Source organism: Chiloscyllium punctatum, chromosome 9 (genome assembly GCF_047496795.1).
Source record: "Chiloscyllium punctatum isolate Juve2018m chromosome 9, sChiPun1.3, whole genome shotgun sequence".
NCBI classification, from domain to species: domain Eukaryota; kingdom Metazoa; phylum Chordata; class Chondrichthyes; order Orectolobiformes; family Hemiscylliidae; genus Chiloscyllium; species Chiloscyllium punctatum.
The window spans coordinates 35,065,178-35,078,947 of NC_092747.1; the positions used below are offsets into that span (position 1 = coordinate 35,065,178).

The following is a 13,770-nucleotide window of genomic DNA, read 5'->3' on the forward strand; positions in this document are numbered from 1 at the left end:
TGGTAAAGTCTTGCTTATAAAGAAATGTTGAAGCTTACTTTAGAATGTGACATTGCTAAAAAATACAATAACATAGGACACATTAAAGTGAAAGGCATTTTAAAATGAAGTAGTGTGGAGTTTTTACTTTTATTTTTACATGTTGCACTTTTTACAAAGATCTCTGAATGGCAACAAAGAACAGGAGTGTTTCTTTCATTTCCAATGAATACTTATTGTCAATCTTCAATTAAGTGCAACATTCTACTTTTAACAAATGGTCACAAACTACACATTTGATAGAACGCTGGATGTAGTGAAGTGATCCAGCCCTGCCATTATTTAATCATTTAGACATCTGCAAGGCCAGTCCAGCTAGGCCCAATCTCTGGGGACACTCAAGGGAGAACAGCAATCCAGGCTGTACACTGTTTTGTCTGATACGGCCATGAAAACTTATGCACACATGAAGAGATTAACCAGAAACTGCTGCCGGGACTACAAACATAGAGGAGAGAGAAGAAAGATCCCAGCGTCAGCAGGTTAGATGTGCTTTATTAATAACAGAATGATATGGAGATTTAATTATTTTAATTTGGTGAATTTCTACTGGAATAATCGAAAAAAAATTCTCAACTCATATAAATAATTTAATTCCACCAAATCTAACAGAGCAAGAAGTTATTTCAAAATGAAGGCACAAGAGCTATTTATTCCTTGAAATGTTGATGTTTTTCAGTGGGAAGAGATAATTACTTACGTAACTAAAATGATTATTCTTCCAAGTTTCTAATTTATTGGAACTGCTTTCGTGAATATATAATCTGTTATGTGTAACTTTGCAAGGCAACTAACAAGTTCTGTTTAGTGGTTTATTTTCTACACAAAAGCTTGTCAGCATTCATTGAACTTGTTTCTAAATTGATCTTTAATTTTAGTTCCATGTTCGTTTGGATGTCTTCTTTTGGCCTTATTTTTGTCATAACACACTTACAAAACAACACAGCTTTAATATATTTGTATACATTCACATGAATTCCAGCATTTTCATAACCATATTCTCTACCTCCAATTCAGGACCTGTGGGCTTCTGGCTTAAGGGCCTGTTTCTGCACTGTAGGGAATCTAATCTAATCTTAATGCTTGATCTTAAAGTGGGAGGCAAGACAGAAAACTTTTTACATAAACTTAAAGCAACATTGTTTACTCTTGCAAAATTGCGTGTGAAAACGTAATGTGTCCTCACCTTCCCCAATGAGGTAACAATCAGAATTACTTGAAAGGTCAGTTTGAATTTCTGTACTACCATATTTTCAATAATTTCATCACCCAATTTATGAATGTTGCCAAAACGAGTCTTCAGATTGTGACAATGTAAACATTTAAAGAAAGGAGATCAAGAAGTTGGTAGTGAAGAACAAAAATTATGAAAATAGACGAGCAAAATACATATGTATGTAATATGAAATGATTAGTGAAAGTAAATGTGGTCTCATTAGAGAGTGAGACAGATCAAACTATAATCGGGAATAAGAAAATGAGTGTTAAAATAACACTTTGTACCTTACTTTACAGTAGAAGATACAAAAACGTTTAGGAAATAATGGAAGATCATTGGTCTAGTGGAAATGAGCTACTGAAACTATATACTAATAAATCCCTTGAACTTAATAAGTTGTCCTCAGGAATTTAACAGAGGTTGGTCTGGAGAGAATGCATCCATTGACTTTAATCTTTCAGACTTCCTTAATTTTTAGAATAATTCACCAGGATTGAGAAGTTGCAAACATAATCCCACTATTTCAATTCTTCTATAATGTGATGGTCGCATTCTAGTGCAACCCCACATTATCGAAACATGGTACTTTACAAACTATGCTTAAAGTATTGGCAATATAATCACTTTAGAGCCAACATACATTTTAAAAGTTCACACTTAAGGAACAGTGTCCCCAATTGTATTACAGCGAATTCGCGTTGATGAAATGCGCATTATATTCGAACGACCTCTACAGCAAAAGGTGTTATCTTATGTGTTCTACAGGCAGATCGTACAAGTGCAACTAGTGTGAGGAGGCAACTGGTGTGTTTTGTTACAAAAGGATTACAGGAAAGAAATCTTACTAGAATTTTACAAGACATTTGTGAGGCCACAGCTGGATTACTGTGCAAATGTTTGGTTTCCTTATCTAAAGGAGGTTATACTTGTCTTATAGAGAGTTCAACAAAGGTTCACTTGACTGGTTCTTAAGGATGAAGGGATTGTTCTCTGAGGGAGAATTGAGAAGAGTTCATTGTATCAATTAAGGTTAAGCATATATAGGCGGAGGACATTGATTGGATGGTTATTTGAATATATCTTGGGTTTGAGGGTGTGATGCAATGGTTGTGACCTACCTGTGAGCAAGGAGGCCCAGATTGAAGTTGCAGCTGCACCACTGGTGTGTAATAACATCTATGAACGTGTTGAATAGAAAATATTTTGAATATATATTGGAGTTCCTGTGCTGTAATAGTAGTGCTCTCACTTATGGGCCAGAGGGCCTGAGTTCAAGTCCCATCTGCTCTAACATGTTTCATAACGTATCCTAACAGGTTGATTATAAAGATCTTTGAATACTATAGGTCTCTTGTGATGAAGTGGTAATATCCCTATCTCTGAGCAAGAAGACTTGGGTTCAAGTCATACCTATCACAGAGGTATGTAATAAGATCCCTGAATAGGCTGATTAGGAAATATCTTAATCATATATAATGAAACATCTGCCCCTTTAAGGGGCTGCCATTCAATAATTATATTTAATTTGGCTATATTCACTTCAAAAGAGTAGTAAAAGTCATTTTCAAGCCTTCCACAACTGGTGTTTACTGCAAGGCGGTAACTGTTCACAACCCCCTACCCAAAATGTTAGTTCAGGTTAACTGCGAGTTTCCTTTCAATGTGGCTTTTTGTTACAGTTCTTCAGTTAATTCAATTTGATTTTCAACTTAACTTATTCTTCAAATGAATGTAACAAGACACTTATTGACACAGGGTGGGGAATGTATTAGGAGGTAATTCTATAAAGTTTAATTCTGGAAAAAGTCTATACCAAGTAAAGACTGGCTTGAAGAAATGTCTATTTATCCTTTTGCCTCCTTTGAGGCGCCTAGCAGGGTTTTGCTGAACATGTAGTTTATAGTTAAGGTGTATATGTGTACAAAAGGTCTTGCAAGCAAGACAGGATATTGCAGACAAGCTATTGGCTGGGAATTTCTTGTGTTTTTTCTCTGCTGCTGATATGCAGTTTCTTTTAAAGGAAGTTGCACCATTTTTACTTGATTGCACCAGATGTTGCAAACCTGGGCAAGTTTCTCCCAGGAACCTTCTAATTGATAACTAAACTCCTATGTGAAGCCTTTAGAATGTCTTTATATCACTTTGATTAGCATATGAGTGCATGCAGACTCAAATTCTACATAGAAGATTTGTTTTGGTAAGTGAACATCTTGCATTCTGGCTACCAGACCAGCCCAAATCATGGGTTGCCCAGCTGAACAGGGAAAGGATGCTTTTCATGACATTTTCATAGTGAACAATTCAATGTCTGGTGTTTTTTTTTCATTCTGTCTAACCTTTAGAAGCTTTCGAAGACATACAAGTGAAAGTGATTATGTTTTTTGACATCATGCTGGTACATATTCCAAGTTTCACAGAGGTGGAGCAAAGTGTTAGTGTTTCAAAGTTAAACATCAATATTTATCACATTCAGTGCCCTCAGGGAAGATTGTTCAGAAGTGTACACATCACAGCACAAGTAGGCTATAATGTGAACAGATCTCAGTCTGAGAAACATGAGAGCTGTCTGTGCATCGCAAAAATAGACATTCACTTCATTTAGGATGTCCAAGATGACCTTCAGGGAAGTATGGCTACATTTTTGTGGAGTGAGAAACTCTGTGATCCTTTAACAATGATGGTTGAAACCTGGTTCTGGTGCTGTGCTCCACATTTTAGAGTTCACAATTTTCACTGGTGAACCAGAACAGTTCCAATGTGGCACAGGGATCACTTACCTCCTTGCAATTTTTATGGTAGCTCAGGGTTGAGGGCTAAAGGACCTAATATCTAGTAACACACTGGGACCTAAAGAATCAAAGTTGTCCTTTGAACCAGTTTGCCCCAGCAATTGACACTCGGCAGTCCATGTCATTGCCATTGAATGTGGCATAGGCTGATCTCAGGCATGCAGATCGTTCCCAACAACAATGAAAATCATGTTGTTGAATGCATTTTCTCAAGAAGTGCTACTACCAAAGTCAGAATTTCCCAGACCCTTGATACCCATATCAAAAATTGAAAGTTCAAGCCATAGTTTAGGATAATAGTCCATCCTCTTGAAGCATTAAGATTGAAAATTAAAGGAGGAAAAACATTGCCTCTATAGGTTTACCTCAATGAGAGGTCATCAGCATTGCAGTCGAGAGTTTGGTGCTGGAAAAGCATAGCAGTTCAGGCAGCGTCCAAGGAGCTTATGCCCGAAACGTTGATACTCCTGCTCCTTGGATGCCGCCTGACCTGCTGTCCTTTTCCAGCACCGCACTCTTGACTCTGATCTCCAGCATCTGCAGTCCTCACTTTTTCCATCAGTAACGAAGTTCAGTGCCTGCCAAATCATCTGTAGGAAAGTGTAATGCAAGGAAAGAAAAATGCAACACCCTTCGCTGAATTGGAAAGCAGTCAAACTTAAGTCTTAAGCAGATCACAAGGATCAAAAGAGATAAAGTTTGGTAGTCTGCCTATTTGTCATTAATTCTTAGTACTGATGGGTCAACAATATATGCCAAAGGATTTCAAATTCTTGAAAAATCAATAAAGCACTGAATTACATCATCAATTAGCCTTCATCCATCACTGAAGAAGGTTGCCATCATGTGCTGTCATGATGAATTTCTTATTTGCTAGAAACAATTAACATAATCAAACTTCTAGCTCCAAGAAGTTGATGCTATCCCAGCTGATGTCTACCTGTGTTCAAAGCCTGGTCAAGAAACTCAGGACATTCTTTCAATCTGAGGGGAGGAGACAAAGCTGTCTCCATCGATTTCACCAATCTTGGGACAACCCGAGAAGAATTTCATTTCTCTCTATCACTGGAGGAATCTTCACCAGAATCTTTCTGAAGTGCTTTGTGTAGCAATTCACTTAAGCTCAGTTATCAAAGAGTCAGTGGAGTTTCAGAAGAATACTGTTAAGTTGTTTGCACTTGGAGAGATCCAAGAGAAATCCAAGAACAGATCATATATCCAGTTTATTGACTTTACTAAGACAGTCAACAATGAGGGTCTTTGAAAAGTAAGGAAGAAATTCAGCCTTTGAGAAATTCATTGCAGTGGTTTGATTATTCAATGATGGTATACTCCATGTGTCTTGGATGATGTGGAGTCCTCTGATGCATTCCCCAGTTATTATCACTATAACATTGTAATCTATGATGGTTGCCTAAAGGTGAAGGTTAGAAACTAAGAAAACTACAAATTGAAGATTGTAGTCATAGTGACATTTTTAAACAATGATTAAAAAAACCCATGTAAATTGTTAGGGTATGATTAACCTCTTATCTTCTTAGAATTTGAACAATAAAACATGAATGGTGAGAATGTATATGTGGACAAAGGTTATATCCCTATCAAGGATGAAACTAGGTATGGCCTTATCATTCTACAAAAGGAAAATCCGATACGAGGTATTTTGTGAGGTGAATAATCATTAGTTTTGATACTGGAGGTGGTTTGGTTCTTGCAATAGGATTCAACAATGAAATTTGCAATAAAAATGATTTATTGGATATGAGGTAGGATTTGACTTTGATAGATTTTGAAGTTAGAAGGCCACTCTGTGGAGGAATATATCACAGACTTTTGCAAACTATAAGATTGAAGAAATTGAATTTAAAGATCCCCTGCTTCAGTGTTGGCATTTAAATTGCTGGGTTGTGCTCAGATGTAACACATGGATAGGCTCCTGGTTCTACCTGGAGGTGGATATTCAAAGAGAGATTTTCTGTTGGATTGTTGCGTCATATGATTGCCACCTTAAATTCTTTCCTAGAAAACAGTAATTTTCAGAACAAATAACATATTCCACAATGTCAAAAAGAATCAAATACTGAATGATTAGCACATTTCAAGATCATCCAGACACTCGGAGCAGACAAAGGAGTTCAAAGAAGAATGAAGATTAATACACCTTTCGCAGCCCTGGACATCACAGCACAAGACAGGATTGGACTGACAATAGTGGATGAATGAATCGTAGGAATGCCTGGGGAACAGTTAACATGTGCTTCTGTTGAAACTCAAACCATCAATGTGATGAACTGTCAAAAGTGGACATGCAAGTTTTTGAAGTGACACACGATACAGATAATTCATCCCAGTTCCCAATCTTTGATGTAGTCTCAATCTCAATAAAATTTTATGTGCATATAAACTAGATCTAGTGTGTTAATATTTTTGCAAGGTAAAAAAAATCAATGAAGTATCTCGATGAAGGATAATTTTTTCTCTTACATTTTTAAATATGGGATTCAAAACAATGACTGGAATTAAGTACCTGCCACTCAGGTACATGGACTGTGTAGAAAGTCCCTGCATAAGGACTTTAGTAAAGCCTTTGACAAGGTTCTGCATGATAGACTAATTAGTAAAGTTAGATTACATGGGATTCAGGAAGAACTTGCCAACTGGATACAAACTTTTAGTGTGGACTTCCAGCTTTGTAGTGATTCCAGAGCAGTCTCTCAGCCTCAAGAGCCTCAAGGTGAAGCCCAACGCAATCTGGAGTCAAAGCCCAGCCTGGATTGGAGGCTAGATATCAGCATGGACTTGGTTGGAACAACTGTTATTCTGAACTGTTTATTTATTTTTAAATTTATTCCTACAATCTATAATGATGGATTTTTTATTTCTTTAATTTTTCAATTTTTTTTCCCCCAAGAACTTATACTAAAGAATCTGTACCTAGGTACCTTGTACCTAAGATGACACTGTATGTGGTGACTTGTAAACTTTTCACTGAACTCATTCGAGTACATGCGGCAATAAAGCTAATTCAATTCAAATTGGCTTGACGGTAGGTGGTGGAGGGTTGTTTTTTTAGGACTGGAGATCTGTGACCAGCAGTGACAGGAGAGGGTTCAGATAAAATTTACCAGGATCTGGCCATGACTGGAGGGTTTGAATTATAAGGAAAGGCTGGCTAGATTGAGACATTTTTCAGTGGAGCTTAGGTGGTTGAAGGGTGACCTAATAGGGGCTTACAATATCAAGAGAGGCATTGATAAGGTGAATAGTGAAGGACTTTTTATTTTCTTAGGATGGGGGAATTCAAAACTAGGGGGCATATTTTTAAAGTGAGAGAAGAAAAATTAAAAGGGACCAGGGGAACAACTTTTTCTCTCGGGGGTGGCTCGTATATGAAATGAACTGCCAGAGGATGTGGGGATGCAGGTACAGTTACAACATTTAAAAGATATTACGATAGATAAATGAATTGGAATGGTTTAGAGGGATATCAGCTAAATGCAGGAAAATGGAACTAGTTTAATTCAGGAAACCTGGTCAGCACAGACAGGTTGGACTGATGGATCAGTTTCTGTGATTGGGAAGTGGTATGAATTGTTGGCAGCAAATTGTGTTTGCTGCTGTTTTTCAAAGCAGGAGCAAATGTGCAGAGAATTTCTTAAAAGCTAAGAGGTTGCAAAGTATAGATGTATTGAGGGAGCACAGTGTCCTGGTCAATAAGTCATTGAAAGCTAACGTGCAAGTGTAGCAAGCTATTAGGAAGGTTAATGGAATGTTAGCATTTATTGCAAGATTATTTTTGAATATAGGAATAGTACAGAGTTGCTTCAAGTGTATAGGAGCTTGGTTAGATAGCATTTGGAGTGTTGTGTACAGTTTTGGACTTGCCACCTCAGGAAAGATATATTGCCATGGAGGGAGAACAATAAAGGTTCATAAAACTTGTGCCCGGAATGGCACAACTGTCTTATGAAGAGAGATTGGACAAACTGGGCCTCTATTCCCCAATGTACAAAAAATGAGAGGTGATCCCATTGAAAATTGCAAGAAGACCTAAAAAATGGACAGGGTTGAGGTAGTTAAAATGGTTGCCTGAGTTGGGGAGTCCAGAACAAGTGGGAACAGTTTCAAGTCAGGAAATGTTACTAAGATCAGAGATAAGAATTTTTTTTATCTACCAAAGAGGGTTGTGGAAACTGAAGTCTTTGAGTATGTTTGTGGTAGAGAATGTTAAATTTCTGATTACCAGTGATATGCATGGTTTTGGGGATGGGTTGAATAAAAATAATAGAAGTGTTTGATCAGCCACGATTGTTTTGAATGGTGGGCCATGCTTGATGTGCTGAATAGCCTTCTTCTGTTCCTATGTACTACAGTGAAATTGATACTGATCCAGACTCCTGCTGACTAGAAAGGCACCAGAGACAGATATCCTGTGCTGGTGGCCACACTGAGGACCAAATGCTCTTGCACAACTGTTCCTTTCTGGTTGGAAGCTGGAGTTACAATTGGGTTAAGGTTCCCTTGAGGATGTCCTCCTGAGTCGCTTTATTCAAGTGTTTGGTTCCTCTCATGGCCTCCTACCCATCTCTGTAGCAAGCAGGACTTGAACCTGGACCTCCTGGCTCAGAAGTATGTACACTACCACTACACCACAAGAGGACTTCAGCTTTTACTTAATGCTGGATTCAGGTAGAACAATGACTGTGACTTTGCAGATGATGTCGGAGAGGTAAGGTCTGCTAGGCTTCATGCTATCAAATCAGAATAGTTTGTCACCACCTATCTGCTATCCTCTGAACTCTCAAAGTCTGCTAAATGCAGATCTTCCATGTTTAGATGTGGCATTCTAATCAATATTGTGAATGATCTTAAAAGGTGAATTTAATTATCTAAAGATGCTAGGGAAAGTTTTATGTTTTCAGCAAATGAATTATGTTAGCAGTTAGTATAATCTTGAAATAGTTTGCTTCAGCGCCACATCTGTTCATGTTTCTGAGTGTGTAACTTCCCATGAGGTTAGTTTTAAATGTCGACAAAACAACCAAATATTTGGGGAAGGTGTGGTTGCCAGCCTCATATCTCTACTATTCAGCTTGTCATATATGATACTTGATTTATTTAACATGAAATGGTGTGCAAACAAAACTGCTTTGTGTCAAAGCTTTGAACAGCATGCTTCATTATAAATTGACTTAGTAGAGTGGAGAACGAAAAGAACAAAAGATCAAAAGAGAAGTACAGCACAGGAACAGTCCCTTCGGCCCTCCAAGTCTGTGCCCATCATCATGCCCAAAATGAATTTAAAAACAAACCTCTGTCCCTTTTTTGGTCTGTGTCCCTCTATTCCCTTCCTATTCATATACCCATCCAGGTACATCTTAAATATTGCCAACGTACCTGCTTCCACCACCTCTTCTGGCAGTGCATTCCAGTTCACTACCGTTATCTGCATAAAAACCTTCCCTTGCACATCTCTCTTAAACTTTCCCCCTCACCTTGAACATGTGCCCCTTTGTAATTGAAACTTCAACCCTGGGAAAACACCTCTGACTATTCACCCTATCTCTGCCTCTCATAATACCTTCATTAGGTCTCCTGTCAGCCACCATCTTTCCAGTGAAAACAATCCTAGTCATTTTCACCTTTCCTTATGGCCTTTGCCCTTGAGACTGGCAACATCCTGGTGAACCTTCTCTGCACTCTCTCCAAAGCTTCTACATCCTTCTGGTAGTGTGGCAACCAAAACTGCACACAATGCTTCAAATGCGGCCTAACAAAAGTTTATATAGCGGCAATATGATTTGCCAACTCTTGCACTCCAGGCCCCAGCCAATGATGGCAAGCATGTCATGTGCCTTCTTAATCACCTCGGCAACCCATGTTGTCACTTTTAGCGAACTGTGGATTCCATCTGTATGTTAATACAGGAGAAGGGGGAGTATTTTAGCAGACAATGAATATAGCTTTTGCAAGTGCACAGCTTTAGTTATTTCAGACTCTGATGTGAATTTGTAAACAGTCATACACTTGTCTTTGGTGAATGCTCAGCATAATGAATGCTATGGGAGATGTAATCAAATCAATCAGCATAATAATCCACCAGTTGAATTTGACAACATTTGGAGGAAGAATCATTTTCATTGAGCTTCACAGAGGGCTTCCATCCGCAAGGCCTACTATGTTTTAGTGGAGCCTCCAAACTGTAGTGGTTATGCTGGGAAAGACATTAAGCAGGAATTTAGAGACACAAGCAATTAAGTTACAGCTGTAATTATATGCCACGTTAATCTGCACATAGATTTGTTAAATCAAATCAATGCCATAGAAGAGGAATTCTGGGAGTGTGTATGGGATGATGTTCTAGAGCGAAATGCTGAGGAGCCAACTGGAGAACAAGTCAGTTATGGGGTGTTGTGTCATAATAAAGGAAACTATGATGCTACGAGGCATGAGCTAGCTGTGATAAATTAGGTCACATTACTTAAAGAGATGACGTTAGATACATGGTGGCAAAATGTAATGAATGCATGGATGAACTGAATGATTGTTCATTCTTGTCTGGCAGAAAAATAAAATGGGAAAAGTAGCCCAATCATGGCTAACAAGAGAGATTGGTGATAGTACTAGATCCAAAGAAGGGACATACAGATTTTCCCTGGAAAGCTGCAGACCTATGGATAGGGAACAATTTAGATTTCAGCAAAGGACAACAAAGGAGTGGATTAAGAGAAGGAAAATAGAGTAAATGAGTAAGGTTATGGGTAATATAAAAACTTCTACAGGTATTTAGAGAGAAAAAAAATTGATGAAGACAAATTACGGTTCCTTACAATCAGAAATGGAATAAAATTATAAGGAGGATCAAAGAGATGATACTTATTAAATACATACTTTGATTCTGTTTCACAAATGAAGACATAAATAATATCACAAAATATTGGGCAGCTCAGGGTCTAGTGAGAGGGAGAGATTGAAGGAAATCAGTATTAGTAAGGAAATGGTGTTTGTGAAATATATGGGATTGAAGACCAATAAATCAACAGGGCCCAAAAATTCATATCTCAGCATACTGAAGGATATGGTACTAGAAGTAGTGAATTAATTAGTCATCAACTTTCAAGATACTACAGACTCTGGAAAATTTCCTATGATTTGAAAGGTAGCTAAAGTAACCCCATAATTTAAAAAAGGATGATGACAGACTAGCCTGACATCGGTAATGTGGTTAATATTGCAGTCTATTATAAAGATTTAATAACAAAGAACTTGGAAAACAGTAATGGGTCAAATCATGTTATCATGGATTTACAAAAGGGATATCATGCTTAAGAAATCTACTAGAGGTTTTACAGATGTAACCAGTAGATTTGATAAGGGGGAGCTTGTGAGGGTGATTTATTTGGACTTTCTGAAAGCTTTCAATAGGTACAACGTAAGAGATTAAGACATAAAATTAAAGTGCATGGGATTGGGGATAGTATCCTGACATGGATAGAGAACTGGTTGACAGGCAGGAAACAAAGATTTCTTTTTTCTGAGTGGCCAGCGAGTGACCAGTGCCTCCTCCAACTATTCATCATTTGTAGAGTCATAGAGTTGTACAACATGGAACCAGACCCTTCAGTTCAACTTGTCCATGCCGACCAGATAGCCTGAATTAATGTAATACTAATTGCCAGCATTTGGCCCATATCACTTCCCACCCTTTCTATTTATGTACTCATCCAGCGGTCTTTTAAATGCTATAATTGTACCAGTCCCAAACACTTCTTCTGGCAGCTCATTCCATATACACAGCACCCTCTGTGTGAAAAAGTTGCCCTTCAGATCCCTTTTAAATCTTTCCCCTCTCACCTTAAATCTATGCCCTCTAGTTTTGGACTCCCCTGGGAAAAAGACCTTGGCTAATCATTCTATCCATGCTCTTTATGATTTTATAAACCTCTATAAGGTTGTCCAGGATAGCGGCGGAGCCGGACACATCAGACAGAGTTCGTCCACTCTGTCCATTTCCTTTTCTCTTTCTTTCTCTCTTTTTTCTACTCTTTTGTGTATATTTTTTTCTTCTCTCTTCTTTCTGCTCCTGGCCACAGACTCCAGTCACAGATTCCCGGCCTCTGACTCTGGACACGGACTCATTGCATTCCTGGTGAAGTGGCCACCTGGCCTGAAGGAGCAGTCTCCTGGCTTGGTATGGCAACCTCCCGGTCTAGTGTGGTGGACGCTGAGCCCAGGGGACAGATGCTCAGCCCAGGGTGGTGGACGCTTGGCCCGGCATGGCAGCCATTCAGCCTAGCATCGCGGTCTATCAGCCCAGTGTGATGGATGTTCTGCACTGCACAGCTAAGTCTCGGTGTGACATCTCAATTCTTGGCCAGGCATGGCGGACTGTTGACTCAGTGTGGCGGCCTCCCGGACAGGCTTGGCAATTTCTCAGTGGCCCAGTGTGGCGGTCTCTCGGACTGGCTTGGCAATTTCTCAGTGGCCCAGTGTGGCGGTCTCTCGACACTGCATGGTGGCCTTTCGGTGGTACGTGGTGGTCTGTCAGGTGATTCCTCAAAGTGCTAAGCACATAAGAAAGTGTACAGATGAAGGAATGCCTTACTGCAATTCTTCAGAGCCTTGCTGAGACCATTCAGAGAGTCTTGTGTGTAGATCTGGTCTTCCTATTTGCACCAACGACATAGGTAGGAAGAGGGGTGGGGAGGTCATTCAAGAGCTCAAGGAGTTAGGCTGGAAGCTAAAAGCTAGGACAGACAGAGTCGTCATCTCATTTGAGTGGGAGCAGCGGCCGAGGAAAAGCGAACCCGGGAGACTACAGCTAAGGTAAGACAGTTTGTTTCAAAATTACTTACCTGTAGCGGGCAGCGGTGTTTTTTTTTCTCTCTCTTCACAAAAAGAGCGGGAGCAGCAGAGGAAGTGACGGCAAACAGAGGGGCAGCCGGGAAGGAGAACTGTGAGTATAAATACTCACCCTTTAATCACCAATGGTAATTTGAGTGGGAGCAGCGGCCGAGGAAAAGCGAACCCAGGAGACTACAGCTAAGGTAAGACAGTTTGTTTCAAAATTACTTACCTGTAGCGGGCAGCGGAAGTGAGGTTGGAGCGCATAGCTGGGCGGAAAGGTAAGTGATTAGTATTTGAGTGGGTGTGTTCTAGACCCCAGGTCCTACTTTCGTAGGGCCTCCCTCCCACCCTCCTCCTCTAACCTAACTTTAAAGTCCACAGGTAAGTGACTCAGTGTTATTGACTCAGTGTTCTTGTTTTTGGGACAAAGTGTACAGTCATGGCAGCGCAGGCGGTGGAATGTTCCTCCTGCAGGATGTTTGAGGTAGGGGTGACCACCGATACTCCTGCCGACTTCGTCTGCAGGAAATGCAGTCAGATCCTGATCCTCACCGAACGAGTTAGGGAACTGGAACTGGAGCTGGATGAACTGAGGATTATTCGAGAGGCTGAGAGGGTGATTGATAGAAGCTACAGGGACATAGTTACGCCGGAGAACAGAGGTAGCTGGGTAACAGTTAGAGGTGGGAAGGGAAAGAAGCAGGCAGTGCAGGGTTCCCCTGTGGTCGTTCCCCTAAAAAATAAGTATACAGCTTTGGAAACTGTTGGGGGGGACAGCCTTGCAGGTGTAAGCTGCAGTGAAGGGGTCTGTGGCTCTGAGACTCAGAAGGGAAAGGGGGAGAGGAGGAGAGCGCTAGTTATAGGGGACTCTCTAGT

General features: G+C 39.8%; 1 long non-coding RNA gene across 1 annotated transcript in view; it reads left to right on the forward strand.

Moving 5' to 3' along the window:
• The first annotated feature begins 407 nt into the window (after window positions 1–407).
• Window positions 408–13,770, forward strand: part of LOC140481284 (uncharacterized) — a 109,867-nt gene continuing 96,504 nt past the window's right edge. Inside the window, exon 1 of the long non-coding RNA XR_011961493.1 lies at window positions 408–521. This is a non-coding gene — a long non-coding RNA (uncharacterized lncRNA). The remainder of the gene's footprint in view (window positions 522–13,770) is intronic.